The sequence below is a fragment of the Petaurus breviceps genome, unplaced genomic scaffold (assembly GCF_028583685.1).
Source record: "Petaurus breviceps papuanus isolate PSGF00001 unplaced genomic scaffold, PetGlider_PUasm1.0 118, whole genome shotgun sequence".
Taxonomy (NCBI): Eukaryota; Metazoa; Chordata; class Mammalia; order Diprotodontia; family Petauridae; genus Petaurus; species Petaurus breviceps.
This window is the reverse complement of record NW_027185616.1, coordinates 14,002,414-14,018,761: the sequence shown is the minus strand read 5'-3', so window position 1 is coordinate 14,018,761 and position 16,348 is coordinate 14,002,414. Positions and strand designations below refer to the sequence as shown.

The window sequence follows — 16,348 nt, the reverse complement described above, 5'->3', positions numbered from 1 at the left end:
TTTTGTGTAGCCTTTGTTTAAAAGAACATTTGGGTTACTGTTCTGGCATATTTTGGAATAACTGAATTAGATTTTGGCTATATTTTCATTCCAGAATCCCCTTAAGTGCAGTTATTGTATGATTATATGGAATAATTTAGAAAACCAGCTTTTTTTCCCCTAACTCTTTAGGTGAATTTCTGTTTACCTTAATCATGGCTACTAAAGTCACTTGCTGTGTTGAGGAGAGTTGGCACCAAGCATAGTATTTTATTTAAATGAAGTTCTGTTTTTAGAATAGAGAAATAGCTAAGACACTAAAAGGAAGTCTTCACCTAGAGGGAAGAGATGGTAACTGTACAGATGTTAAGTTGTGAAGATGTGAAGACATGTTAAGTCTGTTTAATCAGCTCACTGTAGCCATTAAAACTTTTTAGTAATAAAGCATTGGTAGTTTTTAGTGGGCACTTAAGATATTTTATCAGTCCTGAAAATAATTGGGAAGAAAATTGATTACAAAGGATACCTAAAAGGGAATACAGAAAAAGTAAAGACCAAACACTTTGGGAAGATGGAGAATGAACTGGTGTCCAAGATGGGGTTTTAGGATTATGAAAAGCTGAAATCGGATAAATCAACAGGTTTGGGACCTACTTGTAAGAGATGTGTTTATTTATACATTGCTTTTATGGTTGTGGAACATTTGAAGTACTTTTTGATTTTAAAATAGGGCATAAATAAAGCAGTAATTTCTAACTACTTTTTAAACAGTCAATAAGCTAGTATTAGGTCACTTCTTAGGTGTTGTCACCCTGTTGTCAATTGGTTTTGTGTCGTATCTCCTTTGTCTTGTTGATTGTTAAAATTAAAGTGGTTTTAAGCTAATTTTGTCAGGATTTCGTGATATGATGTTTGGAGATAATCTGGATTGCTATATTAGGGTGAGTCATTTATTAAGTAAACATGGAATAATAGGTCTAAAACTGGAAGAGATGTTAAAGGTCATCAAGTCTAGTCCCATCCTTTTTTTATAGTTGAGAAAATAGGCCCAGGGGCGTTAAGTGACTTGCCCAAAAGCATTTACTCAACAGTATTAACAATACGGAAGTGCTAGGGATTTACTGCAGATTGAACAGGAGCACTTTTGAAAGCAGGATTTCTGGCTCGTTCAGCATATGTCATTCATAAAGAGCCCAGAATACTCCTTTGCATCTTTTAGGATAGAGGGATCTGAGTGCTGATAACTTTTTTTTCTCAATTACATGTAAATTTTAACATTCATTTAAAAAAATTTTTTTTGAGTTTTAAAAACAAATGTTAAAAATTGTTTTTTACATGCAAGCAGGATAGAAATCCACCTGTCCCTAAAGGGGGGATGAGGGAGGATATAAGAGAGCAGATTGGGGGAAGGGATATTCAGTAGGCTCGCTATCTAGTGATGGGGGGTACGGGAGAGATGGGGAGAAAATTTGTAACTCAAACTCTTGTGGAAATGAATATTGAAAAGTAAAACAAATAAAATTTGAGTTCCAAATCCCCTTCCTCCCTCCTTGAGAAGGCAAGCAATTTGGTAAAACATACATGTGCAGTCATGGAAAACATTTCCACATTAGCCACTTAGAAAAGGAGAGCCCCTCTCCCCACCCCACCCCCCGAGAAAAAACCACAAGAAAATAAAGTAAAAAAAGGACACTTCAACTTGAAGTCAGATTCCATCAGCTCTTTCTCTGCAGATGAGTAGCATTTTTCATGATAAGTCCTTCAGAAGTGTCTTGGATCATTGTATTACTGAGAATAACAGTTTTTTTGCAGTTGGTCATCATACAATATTGTGGTTATTGTGTACGATGTTCTGTGTCTGCTCACTTCCCTTTGCATCAGTTCATGTAAGTCCAGGTTTTTCTGAAAGCATCCTGCTCGTCATTTCTTATAATACAGTAGTATTGCATCACAATCATATGCCACAACTTACTCAGCCATTCCCCAATGGATGGGCATCTCCTCAATTTCCAATTCTTTGCCACCACAAAAAGAACTGTTATAAATATTTGGTGTCTTTGGAGGACAGAACTAGTAGTGGTATTGCTGGGTGGGTATGCAGTTTCATAACCCTTTGGGCATCGTTCCGAAATGCTCTCCAGAATGGCTGGAGCAATTCACAGCTATACTAACAGGGTGCATTAGTGTCCCAATTTTTGCACCCCCTCTAATATTTGTCATTTTCTTTTTCTGTCATGACCAACTTGATAGGTGAGAGGGTGGCGCTTCAGAGTTGTTTTCTCCAATAGTGATTTAGAGCATTTTAAAATATGGCTATAGAGAGCTTTGATTTCTTCTGGAAACTGCTTGTTCATATCCTTTGACCATTTATCAATTGGGGAATGACATGTATTCTTATAAATTTGACTCAATTCTGTATATATTTAAGAAATTAGCCCTTTATCAGAGAAACTTACTGTAAAAACTTCCCCCCTTTTTAATCTTGGCTGCATTGGTTTTGTTTGTGCAAAACCTTTTAAATTTAATATAATCAAAATTACCATTTTATATCCCACCATGCTTTCTGTCTCTTATTTGGTCATAAAATTTTCCTTTATCTATAATCTGACAGGTAACATTTTCCATGCTTCCCTAATTTGCTTATGATATTACCCTTTATATCTAAATCAGGAACCCATTTTGACCTTATCTTGGTATACAGTATGAGATGTTGGTCTATACTTAGTTTCTGCCAAATTGCTTTCCAGTTTTCCTATCAATTTTGTCAAATAGTGAGTTCTTCCCCAAAAGTTGGCTCTTCGGGTTTGTCAAAGATTAGATTACTGTGGTCATTTGTTACTGTATATTGTGTAACCTAATCTAGTCCACTGATTCAACACATTTCAGAGCTAGTACCAGATTGGATGATTCACGCTTTATAATACGGTTTGAGATCTGGTATAGCTAGACCACCTTCCTTCATATTTAAAAAAAAATCAGTTCCCTTGATATCTTGACCTTTTGTTCTTAAGACTGGATGAATTTTATAATTTTTTTGGGAGGGGTAATTAGTATGGCACTGAATAAGTAAATTATTTTAGGTAGAATTGTAATTTTTATTATGTTGGCTCAGCCTACCCATGAGCAATTAATATTTCTCCAATTGTTTAGATCTGATTTTGTATGAAAGTGCTTTGTAATTGAATTCATATAGTTCTTGGGTTTGTCATGGCAAGTAGACTTCCAAGTATTTTATATTGCCTGCAATTATTTTAAAAGGAATTTCTCTTTCTATTTATTCCTGCTGGAGTTTGGTAGCAACATAAAGAAATACTGATTATTTATGTGGGTTAATTTTATAGGCTGCAACTTTGTAGAAATTATTTACGCTGGTTTTTTAGTTGATTCTCTAGGATTCTCTAATTATACCATTTTGTCATCTGCAAAGAATGATAGCTTTGTTTCCTCATTACCTACGCTAATTCCTTCCATTTCTTTTTCTTCTCTTATTGCTATAGCTAGCATTTCTAGGACAATATGCTTTAATTTAGTCATCATTGGTAATGAATTCACCTTTTTCATTTTCAATGCTGAAATTTGGTTGTTTTTTTTTTTAATCAAATTAACCAATGGTTTATTGATTGGTTGTTTCATAAAACCAGTTCCTAGTTTTAATTATTAGTTCAAGGGACTTCTTTTAATTTTATTAATCTCTCCTTTGATTTTTCAGAATTTCCAATTTGATGCTTAATTAGGGATTTTCAATTTGTTCTTTTTCTAAATTTTAGTTGCATTGATCTACTCTTTTTCAATTTTATCATTGTGTTTTATATATATATTTTCCCCTAAGAACTGCTTTGGCTGCATCTCATGAATTTTGGTATGTTGCCTCATTGTTGTCATTCTCTTTTATAAAATTATTTATTGTTGGGGTGGCTAGGTGGTGCAGTGAGTAAGAGCACCGGCCCTGGAGTGAGGAGGACCCGGGATCGGGATTGGTTCCAGCCTCAGATACTTAACACCCACACAAAAAAACTGGCCATGTAACCTTGGGCAAGTTACTTAACCCCAATTGCTTTAAAAAAAAATTATTGTTTCTATGATTTGTTCTTTGATCCACTTATTCCTTAGGATTAAATTATTTAGTTTCCAATGAATTTTTAACTTATGTTTCCATGCCCTTTATTGAATATAATTTTTATTGAATTATGGTCTGAAAAGGGTGCACTTAATATTTTTGCTTTTCTGCATTTAGTTGTGAGCTTCTTATGCCTTAATCATGGTCAATTTTTGTCAAGTTGCCATGTACAGCTGAAAAAAGGTATATTCCTTTCTATTCCCATTCAGTTTTCTTCAGAGGCTTATCATATCTAACTTTTCTGAAATTCTATTCAGCTCCTTAACTTCTTTCTTGCTTATTTTATGGTTAGTTTTTATCTAGTTCTGAGAGGGGAAAGTTGAGGTCCTTCACTATTGTAGTTTTGCTACTTCCCCCTGTAACTCTTTTAACTTTTCTTTTAAGAATTTAGTTGCTACACCATTTCATTCATACATGTTTAGTATTGATATCACTTCATTGTCTATGGTACCTTTTAATAAATTATAACTTCCCCTGTTTATCTCTTTTAATTAGATCTATTTTTGTCTTTGCTTTGTCTGAGATCATGATTGCTACCACTGCTTTTTTTTTTACCTTAGCTTCAGCAAAATAGATTCAGCTCCAACCCCTTTGTGTGTCCCTGTGTTTCAAGTGTGTTTCTTGTAAACAACATATTGTTAGATTCTGGTTTCTAATCCATTCTGCTATCCACTTCTATTTTTTGGGTCATTTATCCCATTCATATTCACAGGTACGGTGACTGTGTATTTCCTTCCATCCTATTTTTTCCTATTTTATCCTTTTCTTTCTTTTTACCTTGTCCTTCCTCAAAAGTCTGTTTTGCTTATTACCACATCCTCCCTTAATCTGCCCTCCCTTCTATCACCCCTCTCTGTTCTCTTATCCCCTTCCCCACTACTTCTCTGTAGGTAAGATTTCTTTTTCTTTTTTTTTAAGCAATTGGGGTTAAGTAACTTGCTCAAGGTTACACGGCCAGTTATTTCTGGGTGTGGTGCTGAGTATCTGAGCCCAGATTTGATCCCCAGGTCATCCCAACACTGGGTCCGGTGTTCTCACTCGCTGTGCTACCTGGCCCCCTTGGTAAGATAGATTTCTATATCCAGCAGAATATGTGTGTTATTCCCTCTTTGAGCCAATTTTGATGAGAGTAAGGTTCAAGTATTATTTGCCACTATTCCCATCTTCCCCTCCACTGTAAAAGCTCTTCCTTGCACACCTCTTTTATGAGAAATAATTTCCCCCATTTTTCCTATCCCTCACTCCTTCTCTTATGGAATCCCTTTTTCCCACCCCTTAATTAAAAAAAAAAAATCATCCCATTGTAGTCAATTTAGACCTGTGCCCTCCATCTGTGTATACTCCTTATAACTGCCTTTATGATGATAAAGTTCTTAAGAGTTAACAAGTATTATCTTTCCATATAGGCTTGTAAACAGTTTGACCTTATTGAATCCCTTATGATTTCACTTTCCTGTTTACCTTTTTATGCTTCTCTTGAGTCTTGTATTTGAAAATCAGATTTTCTATTCAGTTTTGGTCTTTTCATCAGGAATGTTGAAAAGTCTTCTATTTCATTAAATATCTATTTTGTTTCCATTGAAGGATTATGCTCAATTTTATTTGGCAAGTTATTCTTTGTTGTAATCTTAGCTATTTTGCCTTTCATAATATCACATTCCACGTCCCCTTCTCCTTTAATGTGAAATCTGCTCAATCTTGCATAACCCTGTCTGTGGCTTCATGACATTTGAATTGTTTCTTTTTAGCTACTTGCAATATTTTGTTCCTGACCTGGGTGATTATATGGTTGGTGTATTTTTTCAATTTCTACTTTACCTTCTGGTTCTAGGATATCAGCGCAGTTTTCCTTGATAATTTCTTGAAAGATGTTGTCTGGGCTCTCTTTCTTTTTTTTTTTAATCATGACTTTTAGGTAGTCCAAAATTTCTTAAATTATTTTTCCTCAATCTGTTTTCTAGTTCAGTTGTTTTTCTGGTGAGATATTTCACATTTTCTTTTTTTCTTTTTTAAATTCTTGGTGTCTCATAGAGTTAGCTTCCACTTGCCCAATTCCAATTATTAAGAAATTATTTTCTTCAGTAAGCTTTTATACTTCTTTTCCCATTTAGCCAGTTCTACTTTTTAAAGATTTTCCTTCAGTGGTTTTTTTTTTTTTTTCCCCTTATACCAAATTGTTGATTTTCTTTTCATAATTTTCTTGCATCTTTCTTATTTCTTTGCCCAAATTTTCCTCTACAGAGGAAAATTATTTGGTTTTTAAAATTCTTGTTGAGGTCTTCTAGGAATTCTTGTTGGATTTGTGTCCAATATACACTTTTTCTTTAAGGTTTTGCTTGTAACTCTTTTGACATTGTTGTCTTCATCTGACTTTGTGTCTTGATCTTCATTGTCACCATAGTAACTCTTTATGGTCAGGTTCTTTTTTTGTTATTTGCTCATTTTGCTATACTACTTGACTTTTAGCTTTAAGTTGGGCTTTACTCCTGGGTTGGAGGGGGCACTGTCCCAAGCTTCAAGTTTTTCATGCTGCTGTTTTCAGAGCTAGTTCTAGGGCTTGTACATTATTGGTGCTTCCAAGGGGGAAGCTTCCACTGCTCTCCTGGCCTGTGCTCTACTCTTTAACCAGGAAGAGACCTTGTTCCTCTATAGCCACAAATGGAAGCATTCCTCTTCACCCTGAAACTGTGACCAGGTCTCCAGCTCTCCCACAGCTGCCAGTGCTCCTTTCTGCCTTAGAAATGGGACTAGGGCCCCTGCTCCCTTCTGATTAACTGCAAGTGCTCTCTTCCACCCTGGAACTGTGACCAGGGCCACAGTCCCACCACAGCCTCAAGCACTAGTACTCCTTCTTGCCCTGGAACTGAAACCCAGAGCTGCATATGGGCAATGCAGTAGGGTCCTAACCCAGCACCAGCAAAGGGTGGGTCCCCTATCGTCTTTCTGACCCGTTTTTACCATCTGTAGGCTGCCACTTATGCAGCCACCTCCAAGGTCTGCTGCTGGTGAGTGCTAGGATTGGGGGCTCCAGGTCAACCACCACTTCAGTGAGTCACACTTTTCTTACTGATCTCCTAAGTTATCTTGGGCTGAAAAATTGTTTCACCCAAACTTTTGCTGGTTCTGCTCCAGAATTCTATTTGAGTCATTTTTTTTTTAAAGCAATCGGAGTTAAGTAACTTGCTCAAGGTTACACGGCCAGTTATTTCTGGGTGTGGTGCTGAGTATCTGAGCCCAGATTTGATCCAGGTCATCCCGACACTGGAGCCAGTGCTCTTACTCGCTGAGCCACCTGGCCACCCCTAAGCAATTGGGGTTAAGTAACTTGCTCAAAGTTACACAGCCAGGTGTTTCTGGGTGGGTGCTAAGTGTCTGAGCCCGGGATTCGATCTCCAGGTCTTCTCAACACTGGAGCCGGTGCTCTTACTCACTGTGCTACCTGGCCGCCCCTGAGTCATTATTTTTTAAGTCACTGGAAAGAGAATTTGAGAGACTTTAGGTGAGTTCCTATTCCAACTCCACCGTCTAGACTCTGTCCCATAGTTGATAGTTTCTTAACTATTAAATCTTGAAGGTACATAGACAAGTGAAATGAGTCAGTTCAATCTGTGATATTCCTAAAAATAAGCGGGTGTTAAGGGTTTTCAGTAGCAGAGTAAAAACAGGAGATATTCAACTAAAGAACAATCAAAGGGAGGGTTTTAATCAATGCCAATATGCTCTGAGTCATATTCTTGGACATGTTAATTCTTCACTGAAAAGTCATACTTGACAAACTGACCCAACACCTTGTTGCTGGGGGCAGCTATCAGTGTTCACATTCTGGAAGATGTGACACCATCTTGAAAATGGTACTTTCTAGAACCTGGTTCTGGATTGAGTAACATTTTATTTAATATATTGATTCAAACATAGGGCACACACTAATATGAGAATTCTCTAAATGAAAAAAATGTAAGTATGCACTGAACAATGACATGAATTACAGGGCCATTTAATTTTTATAAAAATTAAATTGGAAAAGGGAGGTAGATTGTAATGGTTTCATGCTATTGGGTTGTAAGCTAGTGGATTTTTGCTAATTAAAGCTCATTGAAAGCAGACTGTCATAATTTGTATATTTCATAGTTCTTTACACACAGTAGGTATTCAATAATAACTATTTGGTAAGTGATCATAGAGAAAATCTCAGTCATATGAGTAGCTAAGAGAAACAAGCAAAAAATTGAGTAGATACCTAATTAAATGACATTAGATTAAATCATTTCTAGAGTTGACATAACAGGACTTTGTTAATGGTTCAGCAGTCCTACTGTGGTGATAAACTCCATCCATCAATTTAGTCATTCAATAAATATTTATTGAATGTCTTACTTATGCATAGGACAGCTAGGTGGCACAGTGGATAGTGTGCCAGGCTTGGAGTCAGGAAGACTCCTCTTCCTGAGTTCAAATCTGGCCTCAGACACTTACTTGCTCTGTGACCCTGGGTAAGTCACTTAACCCTATTTGCCTCAGTTTTCTCATTTGTAAAATGAGCTGGAGAAAGAAATGGCAAACCACTTCAGTATCTCTGCCAAGAAAACCCTAAATGTAGTCATGAAGAGTCAGACACTACTCAACCAACTTTACAACAATAACAAAATTTGTGCATAATTGAACACTACCAGAAGTATATCAAAAAGGTAGAAGATCTGATTTCTAACCTTAAGGAGTTAAATCATTTATAAGGAGGGTGACCATTACTAATATCCCAAGGCTGTTGTTTTGTTTTGTTCTGTTCTTAACAATATTTCCTAAATGGAAGACCATTTGGAAGGGAAAAGTTAATTCTTCTATCAAAAGTCTCTATTCTTATCCTGAGGCCTCAGCTTCTGTCTCCAGAATTTCACTGAGCTGGAGTTGAATAATTGGTTCCTCAGTGTCTAAGTTCAAATGTTTCCAGAATCTAGAATCCTTTGATTATTTCTTTTCTGGTTTTCTTTCATTCTTCTGTTTCCCTCCCTCGCAGTGTGTTCATGGCTCAGCACCATTACTGTACTAAACCTGCTACAAAATATCTTCTTAGGAGATCCTCCAACCCAGGGACAGACAATTTCCACTCCTTTTACAGTGTGCTTGCTGTTAAAATACCCCAGTGGCAGAAGCCCATTTATCATTTCTCCAGTAGCTTTACATCTATTTTGCTAGCTAAAACTAACCCTAACTTTTCTATGACAGTTGGGGGAATTATGGTTGGACTGGGTAGAGTGTATTAAAATGAAAAGGTAAGCTTTATGCTGGAGGGGTGGGAAGAATTCTTTGATACTATGCCAAAGACTAAGCCGTACTGTATATAGACAAAATCCCTTAGGATGAGTAACAGTGTCAGCTGTCAGGAAAATTCCCCTGGGGTCTTCAGGGAAAGACTTGGTCTCTCTCAGCCCTCTCTACTGTGACAGCTCAAAAAGGGGCAGAAAGAGTGAATATCCAGGAAAAGGGAAGAATGGAAGTAAATCCAGTAAATTCTCAGAACCACCCTTTCAAATACCTGAGACCCATTTGGGGTTTGCAGTGACTTGAGTTAACTGAAGGCAGCTAGATTGCCTAGTGGTTAGAACTCAGGGCCAGGAGTCAGGAAGATCTGAGTGAAATATGGCTTCAGATACTTGCTAGTAGTGTGACCCTGGGCAAGTCACTTAACCTGTTTGCCTGAATCCCCTGGAGAAGGAAATGGCAAACCACTTTGCCAAGAAAACCCAAAGGACAGTAATAGTCCATGGAGTTAGAAAGAGTGGAACATGATTGAGTAGCAAGAGTTATCTGGAGACCTGCTTCATGTTTCCCGTTCATTCATAGAGACACCTATGTGGGATGAGATTCTTTGCATCCCCTTTCCTCACCTCCTGACTGTCTAGAGAAGCTAGGGAGAGAGTAGCTGGGGAACTCCAGAGTGGTAGTTGAAGTGCCCTCCAGGGCACTATGTTGGAGCTGGGATGCTACCACGGTACCATATTTAGTCAGGGGTAGCGGGCAGTCCCGTATCCGGTATGCAGCTGAAGGGAATTCCTGGAGGAACGTTGGCTTTCCCTTTTTGGGATGTCTCACACCTAGAGCTCTCCACTTCCTCAGAGATATTTATCTATCGAATTGGGGCGGGGCTGTGGAGGGGGGAGGGAGAGAGAGGTTACCTCAGCCTTGATTGAGAGGAAAATGGTGGGGGAAGAATTTTAACCAGAATATTAACTACCAGGGCTTCTCCCCCGGGATTGCCCGTCCCTTTCTAGCCCCTTAGTAATTTACCAGCTCCCTTTCCCCTCTTCTTCCTTTTATGGGGTGTCTAAGAATGAGTGTGTACGGGTGTGCGCGCTTGTGTGTGTGTCCACAGAGGGTTGGGTTGGGTTTGGGTTTTTTTTTTTTTTTTGGCTATGAAGTTTTAGGTGGTGGGAGAAAACTAAGAAATATGAAAAGCTTCCCTTCTCCCAAAGACTTCGGGCAGAACTATAAATGGCCCTAGGTTCCTGGAAGTCGGGGTATCCTTGGTCTACATTCTGTAAAAATACAAACTCCCCTCCCCTTACTTTGTTCTCCCCAGCAGTGCCACCCTCCCTTCTTTTCAGTCCTCTCCCCAAGAAGGCTGAATGTCAGAAATAAACATTTTAGAAGGGTTGGGAGAGGGGGTTGGGAGAGGGAAGGAGAAGACCTGACGGTGGGATACAGACTGATGGGATGCCAACTCCGCACTCTGTGCCCCAATCTCTGGCCGACCCCCTCTCGCTGGTCCCTGGGTGGGGAAGAAGTTAAAGTCAGGGTTCTTGCATCTGCTGAGTGTTTGGCAATTGAAAAAAAAGGGGGGGGGTTGGACCTTGTCTTCCTCTTCCCCACGCTCTGCACCTTCCCTACCACCTGGAACTTAGACGTGGAGACCTTGTTCAGCACGATCCCCTCCCAGACTACGCACCCTGCTTCTCCAAACCCACAGCATCACGCAAATGACAGCTGTTTGTAAAGCTCTTGGGGTCGCTCCATTAAATCTTCCCAGCAGAGGGCAGTATCCTGGGCCCAGACCCTTCCCCCACTCCCCTCTTCTCTCTATTCCCCCTCTCCCGCCCCATCCTTCCCACCCCGTCTCCGCTCTCCCTCTATATAGAGAGGCTGGAGAGGCAGAGGGGATTTGGACTGTCCCAGCTGTGAACTGAGCAGGATCCGATTTCTCCAGTTCCTTCTTCGCTTCCCCGCTAGGATATCTGTAAGTAGTGGACAGTAGGGGTCCGAAGGGAGTTGGGGGTGGGGGGAAAGACTGGCACCAGATGTCACCCTTATTCTGTCGCTCAAGACCCGGGTTTGAGGACCTGTCTTAAGATGCTTGTAATAAGGAGGATACTTAAGTAACTTTGGGGGAACTTTTTAGTTAAGACCAAAGTAAAGTGTTCATGGGGACTGACTTTGTGTGCGAAAACCTTGCCAAAATCTCAAGATCATCCTCCTGCATCATCAGTACAGTCCTTTTAATCCTATTTAAAAAAGGAATGGAGTCGCTGGAACATCCACAGACGATAGAATATACTGTCAATTTTGGGCAAGTCCTAGGCATGTAAAGAAAATTGGTCTTCGAAGGTCCCTAGTTTTATTATCAAGTGCTTTTAGTCATGCAGCACATTTTGCCCCCAAGCTACTTTCCCACCGATGTTAATCTCAGTTTATGCACCTTACAAAGGAATCTGATACTTAAGGAAATAACTCAAGGCAACACTTGTTAAGTAGACACCCCCCCTTCAATGCCCCCCCCAAATCTGGAACTATGAAATCCATGTAGATTTGATTACAGAGTTCTTATACTTAATGTTAAATTGCAAATTGACCAATGTCAGAGAGAGGAGCCAAGCAGACAGCTATGAAATTGAGTTATTCCTCTCCCGTGTTTTAAATGCCCTTTACAATACTTTTTTTTTCCTATGTGAGAGTTTTAAGATATGATTAAAGAATGTCAGTAGATGGCAGTATGTAAAAGTTTCTTGAGTGCCTCAGAATAAAATGCACCTTTTCTTTTTATAAGACTGTATTACTCGAAGGGCTCTATTAACTTGGGGCTTAATGGAGAAAAGCCTAAATTCCAATTGTCTTTTGTCTGTTAAATGACTCATTTTTTGTGTGTGTATGCATATTGGTATGCATCTCTTTGAGGAGAAAATAAATGGGCTTTCTGTGAATTACTAGAAGTCTGGGTACTTTTTCAGAGAATTCTTTTCACAGCTTGAGAGCAGAGGCTAACTAGATATAAATGGGGGTGTAAGCTACTGCTACCCTTATGAAACCTGCTCTTATCCTGCCAAACCTGGTAATCTCATAGCACTCATTTTATATCACTTTAAATGACCTTATCCTTATCCAGCTTCATAGATTCTCTTAGAAACTGCTATGTTACCATTTGTAAATGGTTATTTAGGTACATGACTTAGCTCTCCTATTAGATTGTCAAGTCCTTTAGGGCAGGGAACTCATCCGATGGATCCTTGTGGCATGCCCAATAGCTAGCACAGTACTTTGCACATAGTAGGTTCTTAATAAATATTTGTTGGATGGATGAGTGAGTGAATAAATGAAAATCTAAAATAATAGCTGCCAGAGATTTCTTAGTTTTCTTTCCTACATGAAAATGCTGTGATTCTTTCCATGTAAAGCCCTATGTTTTTATTATCACTTGGAAATAGGCGTGTTATTCCCTACAAGGTATTTGTTTTGAATTTGTTATCATTACATTTCTGTGGAACAGCTAGTATTGAGGAGAACATGTCCTTTTATGGTAGCATTCATATGTTGAGCACTCAGAGCCCTTTTCAAATTATTCATACTTCCTAGTTTTTAATCAAGGAATTTATCTTTCCATACCCTATCCCTTTATGAGACGTGGAGATTGTTGGGGAAGAATCTTGCTTAACTGATTTTAATCACAATTCTGGAGGAAAGAGAAATTTTGCTCCTATTATTTGAGAAGAGAAGAGCAAACATATTTGTGTGTGTGTATAAAAATAGGATCACTCTCCACAATGCACAAAGTCACAACAGGTATCCTTGGCTTTAAACATACAATTTGTATTTTAAATATACAAAACACATAGAATTTCAGAGCTAGAAATGAACTTGCCAATCACTCAGTTCAACTCCTTGTTTTACAGATGGGGAAACTGATTCAAGGAAACAGTGTGAATCATTTTGTAAAAGAAGGCTCTCCCTTTAATTGATCTTTTTGTCAAATTTAACTGACATATTAGGGTGTGTTCTGGACTAGAAGTCATCATCGGAATGCTTTGCTATTTCAAATGATAGATTAACTACACATTTCAAGTTTTATTGGGTTATTCAGAGATCTCTCTCCACTAGAAGAGGACAGGAAACCATATTTATGGGCACAATTATATTTCTCTCCTTTTCTTCCCTTATCCCCACTTTTAAAACTAATTTAATAATTTTGATCAGTACATTGAGGAAAGACAGAATTTCATGAAGGCTACACAAGAATTCAAAAGAATTTTCATATAGAAAAAGGAAAATGAGTTTGAAAATGCAAGAGCTGTTCATTAGTTCTGACAGATGAAAACCAGAAGGATGGCGTTTGTCTCTTATTTCTATGATTAGTTCCAAGGCTGTGATGATTCTGAGGTACAGGTTTCTGTAGATTCTGAGTCAATAGTAGGGTATTCTAGGATTTGCCCTCCCCTCGCTTGTTCAGGCTAGAAATACAGCAAACAGATATAGGATCACAGGATACCAATATTGCTTGGGACCTCTAAAGGTCATTTGTGTCCATCTCCCTCCCTATAGGCAGAACAGTGTCATAGGCAGATGGCGTTCTGTTTCTATGGAATTCTTTTTTTTTTTTTAAACTGTCATGGAAGATTAAAGAAGATAGCCAGAAAATTACAAATGTCTTTGTACATAAGTAGATCTCTACACTTCCTAGTAACCAATAATGTTCATTTAAAAAAGAAATAGTTTTCACTGATGAGAATAATTAACATCATGGGTCCTTTTTAATATGCAGATGAGTTTTGAGAGGGCAGGAAATCTGATTGATTGGGGAAACCGATTCAAGGAAACCTGTGAGTCCTTTTTAATGAAGGAAATATCCCATGTCTCTTATCTCTTTATCTTCTTGTCAAAGTTAGCTACATTTGTATTTGTCCTGGTACCTACTCTCGCCTCTTAAAAAGACATAATAAAAATCTTATCTAGGAGCTTGGGGAACTAAGAATACAGAAGGACCAATGGAGCACACTCCTTGTTTCTTTCCAGGGGTCCGGATTCTTAGATTCTTCGATATACACTCTTTTGTGACTATATCCAATGACTTGTTCTGTTTCATCTTTTCTGAGATTGCAAAAGTGAACCAATAGTTAGATTCTGCCATTATAGGAAACTCTTCCCGGGGATCCACATGTAGAGAATTTTCTTATTCTATGGAAGCTGAAATACCTTCCTCATAAAAGTCAAAAGCCATCTAAATAATATACTTAACTTCCATGTTTCAGGATTAAAATTGTGTTGCCTTTTGAGGCCACTCACAGTTAATACATCTTACTATCTCCCCTTGGGTCTCCCTCCAGATACTAACTTTGCCTGGGAGAACCGATGCATTCAGAGTTGATATTCCCAACTCTGTCACTGTTGACTTTTTATGATTTCAGAGGTGGTTCACATTCAGGAACCTTTAGGTCCAATTCCAGATAATTATTGGCATCCCTAGTTAATCGTGTCATTTTGGAGAAAATCATGTGTTTCTTCACATGCCTGCGCCTTGGTTTCCTCATCTTTAAAATGAAGGAGTTGAATGAGGTGATTTCAAAAGCTCCTTTGAATTGTGTGATCCTGTATAGTTAAAATTCTAGCAAATATGTTCAAGCATGATTCATAAGACACTAAGATTATCAGAAAAGGATTCAAAACCTTAGGTTTGTTGCTAGTTGTCTCTGTTAATACTCAGAGAGTAAGATCTTTACCCCAAGTCTCTACTGGGAAATAAAGTTCATCCAAAACAAACTTCCTTAAAATCCCAAATCCCAAACTCTTGGACATTCTCTGTTGGTGTAGTTTAAGCACTTGTTACATAGACAAATGAGCAGCTCTTAAAAAACTAATGATGGAGATAGACAAAGAACCCAGAAACAAATAATTTGACCAGGATGCAGGTCAGCCCATGAGGAAGGCCACCTGTTTATTTGACTTTGAAGTTTTTGAGGTACATGGGTCTTAATTCAATTTAACAAACTTTTATTAAGTTTCTGCTATATATAAGGCACTGTGCTAGGCTTTGGGAATACAAAGAAGAAAAAAACAAAACCAAATCAATTCCTGCCCTCAAGGAGCTTATATTCCACTAGGGGAAAATAATAGCTAAAATTCAATGCAGTCCTTAAGGTTTTCATAGTGCTTTACATAAATGGTGCTCTATTATTATTCTCATTTTACAGATGAAGAAGTCATGGCTCAGTAAGGCTAAAGACTTACCTAGAGTCATAAAGCTGTTAAGTGTCCAAGATGGGATTCAAAGGCAGGTCTCCTGATTCCAAATCCAGGACCCTAGGCACTACATACCCTACCTTGTATTCAGGGACATTCAGATACAGTTTACTTGAACACGATAGATTCATGCAATTCAGTTGTTCACTTAGTAGTACTTTGCAAAAGAGTTTGACTAAGGCTTCCTATCATCCTGAGATATTCACAGGCCCTTAGATGTAGTGGAAGGAGGGGTTGATAAGGCTGTAAAGAGATAGGTGGTGAGCTCTACTGCAGATAAGATGGGCCAGTGATCTGTCTCTTGTCAGGAGTAGCTCAGTCACCATTTGGGCAGCTAAGACTGTTTGGGTGTTGAAGGCAGTGCTATCCAAGTATTGACTCATTAGCACTGGAGCTTTGATCTTTCTCCTAAGGGAAGTGCCTTTTCTTCCCTCCTTCCTTCCCTCCCTCCTTCCCTCCCTCCCTCCCTCCCTCCTTCCTTCCTTCCTTCCTTCCTTCCTTTCTTTCTTTCTTTCTTTCTTTCTTTCTTTCTTTCTTTCTTTCTTTCTTTCTTTCTTTCTTTCTTTCTTTCTTTCTTTCTTTCTTTCTTTCTTTCTTTCTTTCTCTTTCTTTCTTTCTTTCTTTTTCTTTCTTTCTTTCTTTCTTTCTTTCTTTCTTTCTTTCTTTCTTTCTTTCTTTCTTTCTTTCTTTCTTTCTTTCTTTCTTTCTTCTTCCTTCCTTCCTTCCTTCCTTCCTTCCTTCCTTCCTTCCTTCCTT

The 16,348-nt window shown here is 38.4% G+C and overlaps 1 protein-coding gene across 1 annotated transcript in view; it reads left to right on the top strand.

Annotated features, from left to right (window-relative positions):
- Positions 1-11,192: 11,192 nt before the first annotated feature.
- Positions 11,193-16,348, top strand: part of MYH11 (myosin heavy chain 11) — a 129,616-nt gene continuing 124,460 nt past the window's right edge. The window contains exon 1 of the mRNA XM_069086501.1: positions 11,193-11,324. The gene's annotated coding sequence lies outside the window, so the exon portion shown is untranslated. The remainder of the gene's footprint in view (positions 11,325-16,348) is intronic.